This window comes from Chanos chanos, chromosome 4 (genome assembly GCF_902362185.1).
Source record: "Chanos chanos chromosome 4, fChaCha1.1, whole genome shotgun sequence".
In the NCBI taxonomy this organism is placed as follows: Eukaryota; Metazoa; Chordata; class Actinopteri; order Gonorynchiformes; family Chanidae; genus Chanos; species Chanos chanos.
The window spans coordinates 28,207,584-28,219,850 of NC_044498.1; the positions used below are offsets into that span (position 1 = coordinate 28,207,584).

General features: G+C 38.6%; 1 protein-coding gene across 1 annotated transcript in view; it reads right to left on the reverse strand.

The window, feature by feature from the left end:
* slc35f1 (solute carrier family 35 member F1) overlaps positions 1-12,267 on the reverse strand; it is a 166,553-nt gene that overhangs the window by 42,570 nt on the left and 111,716 nt on the right. The gene's annotated exons all lie outside the window — the stretch shown is intronic.

The window sequence follows — 12,267 nt, forward strand, 5'->3', positions numbered from 1 at the left end:
CACTAACCTTCATTTAAATAGAGAGGCAAGTTTAGCAAAAGTTTGAGGTACGGGACTTCCAAAAAGACATAAAACAACAGCTAAATGATATCAAATCTGAGCTCATCAACATTAATCAAAAAATAGTGGAGGCAGAGGTACGAATTGAAAAGGTGGAAGATCGCATTCAAAACGTGGAACAAGTGCTAAGTAGGATGATAAAAGTGATGAATAAACAAGAAAATAAACTACTCAACCAAGAAGGGAGGTCTCGACGTAAGAATATAAGGATATATAATGTACCCAAAGGAACGGAGGGGTCGTCTATGATGGAGTTTGTGGAAAAGTTGCTACAAGATACGCTGGAGATTCCCTTGACTTCGGAGCTTGACATTGAAAGAGCACATCAGGCGTTAGCCCCGAGACCATCCAATGATAGAGACAAACCACGGTCAATAATAATCAGATTCCTCTGCTACAAAACCAAAGCAGAGATTCTGCACAAGTCCTGGGGAAAGAAGAAGGTGTGTTTGAACCAGAAAGTGATATATTTTTGGTCAAGATTACCCCCCAGCACTCCTGCAAAAGTGTAAGGAATACACTGAGGCAGAGAAAGATCAGTTTCCAGACTCCGTATCCTGCTAAACTACTATGTTCTACGAGGACAGGACGTGGCTGTGCCAGACAGTGGAGGTAGCGACGGCAGACATGAAGAACAGAGGATTGCCTGTCAGCGTGATCACACTGTGAGAGAGCCTAGTTGAGCAGTTATCCCACTCTGCCTGGGAAATGGTGGGAGCACCAGACAGCAGGGGACAGGAAAAGAGCGTGAGAAAAATATCAAGGAGAGATTGCGAGTTTTCAGAAGAAGGCCCCTCCAGAAGACATATAAGTTTTGACTACCCTCAAAAGAGTTGGTGAACTAAACAGAACCCAGAATAGACGGTGCTTTATTCATTATTTTTTATTCATTATTCTTAAGAAATATATAATAATAATAATAATAATAATATTTATTTAGAGCCACATATCACTATTTATAGTCTCAAAGGGCTTTACATGTCTATAACAAAGTCAAATCAAAATTATATTACGCATAAGTTCAAGAAAATAGATAAGTCTTTCTGTCACGCCTGGTGGTGTGGTGCAGGACCCAAGTGCAAGACACGATGGTTGAAGTGACAAAAACGGAAGACTTTACTGAAAATGAAGATCAAAATACAAGTGCAAAACAAAAGCAAAGCCAATAACAAAAAGGTGCAGCATAACAGTGTGCGCAAAACACAAACAACGATAGACAAAGACAAGGCAAAACACTAGGACTTAAATAGAGGGAGAACTAAACAGGGCAACACAGGATTGGTAGAAATTAACAAGGTAATAATTGGACAAACAGGTACAGGTGAGGGGCGGAGACAGACAGAGAACAGGAGCACAAAGACATGTCAAACCAAAAGTCCAAAATGGCGGTGCAGGTTGTGACACTTTCGTTTTGTTTTAAAGGTATTGAGAGAGTTTGCCTCTCTAACTTCTTTAGGTAAACCATTCCAGAGGAAGGGAGAGCGGTAGGAAAAGGCTCGGTTGCCAGCAGACTTCTTTTTAACTCTTGGAATGACTAATAGTCCAGAATCTTGAGAGCGCAGGGTGCGAGGTGGGTTATAGGGTGTAATTAAGTCAGACAGGTAGGAAGGCGCAAGCCCATGTAAAATTTTAGATGTTAATAAGAGGACCTTAAAATCTACCCTTGCATGAATTGGGAGCCAATGAAGGGAAGCCAGGACAGGGCTAATGTGATCAAACCTCTTTGTTCAGGTCAGAATTCTAGCAGCAGCATTCTGGACCAGCTGAAGACTATTGGTACTAGAGGCAGGCAGGCCAGAGTAAAGAACATTGCAGTAATCGGGGCAAAACGTGACGAATGCGTGAACAATGGTTTCTGCATCAGCCATACTTAGAAAGGGCCTAATTTTAGCAATGTTACGGAGGTGATAAAAAGCAGTTTTGGTTGTATTCTTGATAAGAGTGACTAGCGAGAGACTAGAGTCAAAAATCACACCAAGGTTTTTAGCTGAAGAGTTTTGAGAGATGATGCAGTTGTCAAAAGTTAGGGTAAGATCACTAAAAAGATACTTATGCGTAGGGGGACCAATGACCAGCATTTCAGTCTTGCCTGCGTTAAGCATCAGGAAATTTGAAAACATCCAACCCTTAATAGCACAAAGTCGTGCCTCAAGGTTAGCCAATTCAGAGCGGTCATTATGCTGGATAGGTAAGAAAATCTGAGTATCGTCAGCATAACAACCGAAGTTAATGTTGTAACTACGAATAATGTCACCCAAAGGGAGCATGTAAATAGAGAATAGAAGAGGGCCAAGGACTGATACCTGAGGAACACCATAGTTAAGCTTACGGTATTCAGAGGTCACATTATTATAGTGGACACACTGCTTTCTCTCAGAGAGATAAGATTTAAACCAAGAGAGTGCCAGGCCATGAATGCCAATTTGGTTTTCCAAGCGCTTTAACAATATAGTGTGATCGACCGTGTGAAATGCTGCACTCAGATCAAGCAGAATAAGAACAGAAGTAGCACCAGCATCCATGGCTAATAAAAGATCATTAGTTACTCTAGTAAGCATGGTTTCAGTAGAGTGAAAACACCTGAAGCCTGACTGAAATATTTCAAACAGACTGTTAGAGGACATATGGGCTATCAGCTGAGCAGCTACAATTTTTCCAAGTATTTTTGAAAGAAATGGGAGATTAGAGATTGGCCTATAATTATTTAAGGCTTCAGGGTCAAGGTTTTGTTTTTTAAGTAAAGGCTTGATCACGGCTGTTTTAAAAGAGGAGGGTACAATACCAGATTTAAGTGACATATTTAGAGTGTTTAAGATTGTTGGGCCAAGAACTCAGAAAAGCTCCATGTAAAGTTTAGTAGGTAGGGGGTCAAGGAGGCAAGAAGCTGGTTTAGCAGAGTGCACCAATTTGGACAGCGCGTCTAGAGAGATAGGGTTAAATTAAGTTAAAGGGTGCACATCCTGACTAATCTTAGGCGCAGTAACAGAGAGCATGCAGGCAGTCTGATTTGTTAAATTAATTTGAATATTACGACGAATTAAGTCTATTTTTTGCGAGAAAAGTTCAACAAAATCATTTGCAGTAAAAGGGCTAGAATGAGGGGAGTGATTCTGGTAGAATCGCGGTAGAGACAATTGGCGTGAACGGAAGAGTTACTTGGAAAGTAATAAGAAAATGGTCTGAGAGGGCAGCGAAGTAAGGAGAGACGACAACGTGACAGATATCTAGTCCGCGAGCTAGAATAAAATCTAACGTGTTGCCACTGAGATGAGTTGGTTCATGGACATACTGGTTAAAGCCAAAAGTGTCTATGATAGCAGTAAAAGCTTTATTAAGTGAATCAGAATTCTTATTGATGTGAATATTAAAGTCCCCCAGGATCAGGATTTTATCCACTCTACTAAGAATAACAGAGAAATTCAGAAAACTCATCTAGAAATTGACTATAGGGCCCTGGGGGACGATAGAGCACTGCTATGAGAAAAGTTGAGGCAGTACCATATTGCTTCACAGAGAGCAACTCAAAAGAGTCAAAATTAGGTAAACTAAGGGTGTTAGGAGTAAATTTAGTATTATAGATTAGAGCTACACCCCCACCTTTCTTTGCTGCCCTAGCAGCACAGGAAAAGGAATAGTTAGGGGGTGAAGCTTCATTTAAAGGGAGAAAAACGTCTGGCTTTAACCAAGTTTCACACAAACCCATCATGTCAAGGCTAAGATCACTGATCAGGTCACTAACAAGCAACGCCTTAGGTGAAAGCGATCTGATATTGATAAAACCTAACTTCAGCATAACCGGATTTACAGTAATCATATCAGAGGAGGGAGTCAGTTGAATTGGAACTAAATTGCTACGAAATATGGTCTGTTTGACTCTAGACCGAAATGAGCTACGTGGGCGTGAAAATACACTAATGGGAAAAATGTCACTACTAGCTTTATACATAGTCATATTAGTCTTAACATTGTGATGTTCATTACGACGAACATTATTCAATAGAAGGATACTTAGAGGGCGACGGTTTTCTCGTTGTTTCTGTTGTCTTTGCCTGACCAGTGCTCCAGCTCTTTTGCCTCGCTTCCTTCTCCGGCTCCGTTTGCAACGTGTAGCAGGTAGGCTAAACAATTTCAATCTAAACAAATGGAAGTCCGCTGAGTCCGTTGAACAATTTTTGGTTATAAAATGCGTATCGATTGTAGATCTGATGTTGATCAAAGTCTCCCTATTGTAGGTGATCATAATGTTCAAAATTATAGTGTTCTTGCATAAAATAGTGTGTTTTCTTTTAATGTCAATGGGCTGTTGAATCCAATCACCCATAGTAAAATTCTGTCTAAAATGAAAAAAAGAACAAGCCCATGTAGTATACCTACAGGAAACTCATTTAAATGATAAAGAACATGAAAAACTAAAGAGAATGGGCTTCACTTATTTTTTTTCCTCCTCATAAAATCAAGAGATAGGAGAGGAGTTGCTATTCTCATTTCAAAAAAGCTAAATTTTGAAAAAGTATTTGAAATATATACAAGAATTGACTGTTTAACATTTGGAAAAGATAAAGACAAAATAAATACCTGTGGAATTGGGACAATAGATTTAAGTGACCATGCACCTATATAACTAACTGTTGACTTGAACCAGCGACCAAAGAATACTACATGGAAATTAAACTCAAGTATACTCAATTATCCCTATTTTAAGGATCAAATTAAAAAAGAAATTAATCTTTACTTTGAATTCAATGATAATGGAGAGATTTCACCTTTCATTTTATGGGGTACTTTGAAGGCTGACCTGAGAGCAATATCTTCATATAAGAAGAAATTAAGGAATAAAACATTAGAGGAATTACAAAACAAACTAACGAGAAAAAAAACCCCACAAAATCAAGCTTGGCACAGGATACATCAGAGGAAATTAAAAAAAAAAATTAGGAACGAAATTGATAGTTTGGCTACACAAGAAATTAGGAAAAATCTAATGTTCTTGAAACAGAGAAATTATGGAAGTGGAACTAAATCTATGAAAGTATTGGCGTGGAAACTGAAAAAAAAGATGGCAGAAAATATAGTTCACAGAATTAGGGATCCAAGAACAAAAATGATAAAAATAATAATAATAATAAGCCAAGTGAAATTCAGGAAGCTTTTGAAGTGTTTTACAAAACTCTGTATTCTAAAGTTCCAGGTGGAAGATATAACCCAAATTGACACTTGCCTGAATTCCCTAGAGTTACCTAATTTAAGTGAAGAACAGAATAGGACGATGACTGCTGACATAACTGAAGGTGAATGTCACGCCGGTGGAGTGGTGCAGGACCCATGCGCAAGACACGAAGATTGAAGGTGACAAAAGGAGGACTTTACTTACAAACTAAAGATCAAAATACATGTGCAAACTGGAACAAAACCAATAACAAAAAGGTGCAGCCAAACAGTGTGCGTATAAACACAAACAACAATAGACAAAGGACAGGTGAAACACAAGGGCTTAAATACAAGAGGAAAACTAAACAGGGCAAACATGATTGGATGAAATTAACAAGGGGGGAATGAGGTTAATAAATGCAACAAACAGGATCAGGTGAGGGGTGGAAACACACACGGAAGAGGAGCACAAGACATTTCAAGCTAAAAGTCCAAAAGATAAGGTGCAGGCTGTGACAGTGAACTAAAAACTGCAATTACTAGGCTTAAATTGAGCAAGTCACCAGGATCAGATGGATATACGGCAGAGTGGTATAAAGAATTTAAAAATTCATTCCTGTTATACTCCCTACACTAAATTGGGTTTTAAATAAGGCACAGACACCACCCAGCTGGAAGGAGGCAATAATATCAGCTATACCAAAAGAAGGCAAGGATAAAATGGAATGTGAGTCACTTAGACCAATATTTGTTCTTAATGTAGTTTATATTTACCTCCATCATGGCAAAACGATTAGAAGAGTTCCTATCCACACTGATACATAATTACCAGACAGGTTTTATATGACAGCGCCAAACACAAGACAATATACGAAGGACACTACACATTATGGATCATATACATAAAAATAAAATTAAAGCAATAGTGATAAACGTAGATGCTGAAAAGGCATTTGACTCGGTTAACTGGAATTTTCTTTACAGAGTTCTACGTACATTTGGTCTACATGGCACAGTTATTAAAATTATACAGGCACTATATGACAATCCCACTGCTAGGATTAAAATCAATGGATATTTGTCAAACAGCTTTAAACTAGAGATGGGCTTGAGACAGGGTTGTGCATGGACACTGCTACTCTTCGCATTATATTTGGAACCACTAGCTCAATATATCAGACAAAATATCAGGGGGATTACTGATAAAGGGACAGAACATAAATTGGCTTGTTACGCGGACGACATTTTGATCTATCTAGGGCAGCCAACATACTCTTTACCTAAATTAATGCAATCCTTTGAACAATATGGTCAATTATCAGGATATAAGATCAACATAGCTAAAACCCAATTACTTTCATATAACTACAGCCCACCAAGAGAAACTGAAAGTAGATACCCCTTGGTATGGCAAACGGCGTCTTTCAAATATGCCAAAAGTGTAACTATTTACCTATGCATAAGAAAATTAAATAAGATATAGTAATATGGAGCCTTATTACTTTCTTTAGTGTCAGATCAAGGATTGAATCCATTAAAATGAATATATTGCCTAGGCTGTTATATTTCTTTCAGACCATACCAACAGAGATCAATCAAAACCAATTCAATGAATGGGACAAAATGTTATCATGGTATATATGGCAAGGTAAAAGACCTAGGGTTCATTTTAAAACTTTGAAGTTAGCTAAAGAAAAGGGGGGTGGGGCCTGCCCTCTCTTAGAGATTATTACTTTGCAGCACAGATGAGAGCTGTGATATGCTGGTGCAACCCATCATATAATGCTCAATGGAAAAATATTGAACAGAAAATATCATCCATCCCCATACAGGCAACCTTAGCTGATAGCAACTTACAAAGTTACATAAATACTATTGATAACCCATGGGTGAAGTGGATTCTTAATTTATGGAAAACTATTATATAAACTAGAGGAAGATATTGTAATTCTTAAATGGTGTGCATTTGACTCAGACTTTACACTGAATAAACTGGATTCAAGATTTAAGGATTGGACAGCTGAAAGGATAACAGCTCTATGCAATATAATGAAAGAAGGAACACTGTTCACTTCTGAAATGCTTAAAGAGAAATACTTGTTGGAAAAACAGGACTTCTATCGACATTTGCAGATGCTACATTATGCTAATATAAAGGTGAAAAATGTAACCAAGGCAAGTACATGTCTGAGAGAGCTGTTTAAAAAAGCATATAATTCAGACACTGGTAGTAGAATCATATCATGCATGTACAAGGGTCTGTCAAATCTTAAAACACATTCGACTTCATACATTAAATCAAAATGAGAGAAGGAAGGAGGGATAATTATATCTGAGGAAGAATGGATAACAATATGGAGATATCAATGGAAGTGATATCTCACAGAAATGGAGGGAGTTTAGTTTGAAAAATCTGATAAGGTATTTCATTACGCCCTCTCAGAAATCCCACTATGATAGTAACCTCCCTGTTTGTTAGAGAAACTGTGGAAACCAAAATGCAAACAATTACCATATTTTCTGGGACTGCCCCGCTATCAAAGATTTTTGGAGAAGGATACACAGCGCTATACATTTTTAAATGTGAAGTACCCATGGAATGTAAGATCATATATTTTATTTTGCACTCAAGAATGGGTGAAAAGAGGTAAATATCTAATGAATATATTGCTGGTGGCTGGTAAAAAGACTCTTACTAGGAAATCACAGGAGAGCCCAACTCTAGACACATGGATGGAAATCACAATGGACATTTACAAAATGGAGAAAATAACAGCATCTGTCAATCACAAACTGGAACAATTTGCTTCTTACTGGGAAAAATGGTGTATCCAAGTAACGCCTCATAGGCCTGATTTTATTTTCACAAATCAATGATTATGTTGAAAATGGAGGTCTCCCAATAGATGTTTATGAAAAGGTGTAAGGATAAGGATAAGGATGAGGATGTTTTTATTGTCATTCCGGAACATGTTTGTAGTACATGAAAGGGAACAAAATGAGGTGCTCAGGTCCCAGTTCAGGTAATAGCAATAATAAAATCAAGAATAAAGCACACAATAAAACCCCACTAAAATAAAAAGAAGTAAATAAATATATAAATATAAGTGAGCAGAGTGTGAGGATAGGAATACAACTGTAAAAAACTAAAAGATAAACAAGGTGGCCAAGTGGGCCTAAATTGTAACAGTGCCCTGATATGAGACAATAGTAATAGCATTGTAATAGCAGCAAATTGTTCAGTGAGAAGCAGCAATTGTTCAGTGGGGTTGCAGAATTTCAATCTTAAAGTGCAGAATTTATTAGTTTCAAATTGCAGCAATGTCCTGATATGGAATAATAGTAATTATAGCAGCAATTGTTCAGTGAGATGCAGAATTTATTAGTCTCACAACGTCCAGGAAGCTGTTCCTCAGTTTGGTGGTTCTGACCTTGATGCTGCGTAGCCTCCTGCCTGAAGGGAGGGGGGCAAACAGTCTGTGAGCAGGGTGGGTAGAGTCCCTCATGATGCAGGCCTTTTTCCTGCACCTGCTGTTGTAAATGTCACTGATGGTGGGTAGGCTGCCACCAATGATCCTCTGTGCAGTCTTTACCACCCACTGCAGTGCCTGTCTGCAGCAGAGCAGTTACTGTATCACATGGACCCTGTTTACACCTTGCATTAAGATCCGATTTTGGCGATCCGATCACAAGTGGACAGCTCTAAGTACGTCCGCTTACACCTGGCTTTAGAATCCGTGTCTCGAGTGACCACTTTGAGATCAGACCTCACTTCCCCACTCTATATGCAAATAAGCACGTAAATCATTTCCAATACGTTACCCCTTTCATTGAATTTCAGTTTTGGTTTTTTATTTGTAGATAGTACTTATGACATTTGAGATGTCAGACAAATTTGGTGATCATTGATCGCTGTTTTGGGACATTAAGGCACGTTAAGCTGTTTCCTTATAATGGGCGTCAATGGAGAGAAAAACGCTTAACATGAGATAACGACCATACTCCTAGGATTTCGATTTTGATTTTTTGACAGGAGGAGATGTTTCTGACAAAAGATGTCTGAGAGCAATTTGGTGATCATTGATCGCAGTTTTGGAACATTAAACCACGTTAAGCTTTTTCACGTTAAACGTTGTTGTTTTTAATCGGCGGGAAGCATTCATGCACTTCCCATGCCTAGTCTGTTGGAGATTAAAAGAAGAAGAAGAAGAAGAAGAAGAAGAAATCAAAACAATATCCATTTCAGGTAGTGCATAAATTAGAGACAATTGTGACTGTAAATTAACTATTGTAGGGAGCGATTACAGATTTGGACAGTCTAATTGTTGGCGACATGTCGGGTGACGGAGTAAACTATAAACTGGACTTTATGCTTACTCAGTAGAACAACCTATCGGAATGACAAGACAGGCAGTAATTGGTTGAGAATTACAATGCGTGTAAATCAAAACTTGTGGAGGTTTAGAGTGTGAGACTGCTTTGGGTGGCGCTGGAGAAGTAGACTAAAGCGTTTCAGTTCCGAACTCGTCTGTCTCCGTGAAATCATCGCTTATACCATATAATAAGCCCAGCCGAGCTTATCAAGCTTTACACTGGCATTTTAATAAATTATTTATCTACCACAACTAACAGATCATTCTATGCCATGATAGAAGCAAACACTACGAGTTTTCAAGGCATTCAGTGGGCTATGAGAAGCCTAACACCTAGCCTGCCAAGTAACCTACGAGTAACACCTCCCAACCCCCTCCCAATACAGTGCAAGTCTATTGTTAGTCTCCCGCACTGGAATGATTTGGCCAAAACTAGTTCATACGACAAGTAACCTACCACCGTCTATCATGAATCTCAGCTAAATCTAATTCCACACATCTAATAGAAAATGTAGGCACAGCTTGGAAATGAATAAATATGCATGGATGTGGTTTTTACAAAATATGTATGTCGCAATGGATTTTCGTAAACAAAGCTGTGACAGGTGTGTAGGCTTTTAGAGTAAATAACGTAGCATAAGATGGCCGAATTTTTACCATTTATTGAAACTAAATCACAGTACGAAAACAGCCCTTCTTTTTGGTAAATCGACAGCTGTGTAGTTTATTTACAGTAAATACTTAAGAAAGAATGAAATATACATCACACACGATAAATACACGAGATAGTGTGTATACAGTGAAATGCACTAAGTAAATAAATAGACTTTTTAGTACTTTTCGAGCTATTTAATATCCTGTGTGTCGGGATGCTGTAACCCCTTTTACACAGCCTGTCCAAGTAGGGAATGTTGTACCTCGCTGTTTTGTGTTCCCATTTCAAGTGGAGAGATATTCGACCGACAGCCTAGAACAATAGCCTAGGTGTGATCCCAACCCCCTTCTAACGACCGCGTCATGAATCACTTGGTCAACCAACTCAGAAGTTCCCTTCAACGTAGACCAAAAGATTGTTTGCCAGTGCCAACGAGGTGAAGAAATTTTCGGCCTACTGCCGGCCTGCTGTCATCTTTCCCTAGATAGAGAATTGCGTTCAACATGTATTTTGTTTCAACGTCAGCGGCCACCCAGAATTTAATAGCAAATTAGTTTAATGGCCATGTTCTGTGTGAAACGACACAGTAACAACTTGATAGCGAACAGTTGTTCATCTACAGTTATGTTCTCACTAGGTGTGTAAGAAGCAATACTTTATCGAAAATCTAATTTATCTGTCACAAGGTGGGCAGCCCTTGCATTCTTGTCATCAAAGTGCAGATAGTGTATGATATCGTGGAATCTCCGTCGAGACATCCGTCTCTGAAAATAGGATTTCCCACCTTAGCAGACCAGTAGTCGTCCGGGTTTATGATTTTACCGCCCGTAATACCTCCCAAATAAAGGAGACTCGCAGTTTGAACTTATTTTCGATCATCATTTCGATCAGTTTCTGCTTCAGAGTATTTCTGAATCTTTCACCACATTTCTGTGTCAGTCAAACACACTAAACTGCCCAATGGACTTGTAATATTGTCCTTGGCATAACATGTGGGCCCTGGGGTTTCTCTCATGATATTGCACTCTAACGCTCTACCCCGAGGGTTTCCAGCAGTTTGTTCAACCCATACTGTGCCGTTTCTTGTGTAGGGTGTTATGCATGCATGAATTAGCATTCGCAAAATTCCTGCCAACTATCTAAGTCATATAATAATTAGTTACGCCCCTGTATGTGAAACAAAAATGCGTTTATTATACGTTTATCCGCTTTACAAAACATTTGCATTTTAATACTGTAAATTGTTTTTGCAGCTCTAAAATAATGTAATGTCATGACATGAGAATAAAGCTGATCATAGTTTACACACGAACTATCAGTCATATGATGACTAATTACGCACGGTTCAAGTAGGCTAGTGCAAAAATCAGTGACAATTAATACGCCCATGTAGGCCTACATGAAACAAAAATGCGCTTCATAGTTATTAAATTGTCGTCATTTTTGCACATTATGTAATATTAATTTATGACTCTTATAACTCTCAATATACATATTAATATATATAAAACCCTGATATATATATATATATATATATATAGCTTTAAATTAGCTTGTACCGGGGTGATTTTGAAAATTTAAGGATACTGGGTGATAAAATGCACAAATCTAGGGAAAGTCATGAAAGGACGGGCCTGAAATTTGACCGAGTGCAAAGATTTATTTTTTTTTGTCACTGCGGTCAAATGACCGGCGCTCGGCGCTTCTAGGTATAAGTACGTCACACCAGCACGGCGCTTCTAGTAAGACGTCACAGCGGTCGAATGACTGGCGCTCGGCGCTTCTAGTGTTAACGGGGCAAAGGAGGTGATTTTTCGGAGGAGTTGTTATTTTTAGGCTGCCATTCTGGGTGATGACGTCACCTGAACCCGTGAATACACATTTCATTACCATTATCGTGGGAATACTGTAAATCCCACAACAACTCTCACTTTCACTGTGGGAATATTTTTAGTTTTGCCCAAACACCCACGAATTACCGTGGAACACTGGGGTATTATTGTTGTCCCTAATCCCATGCAGCTAACAGGC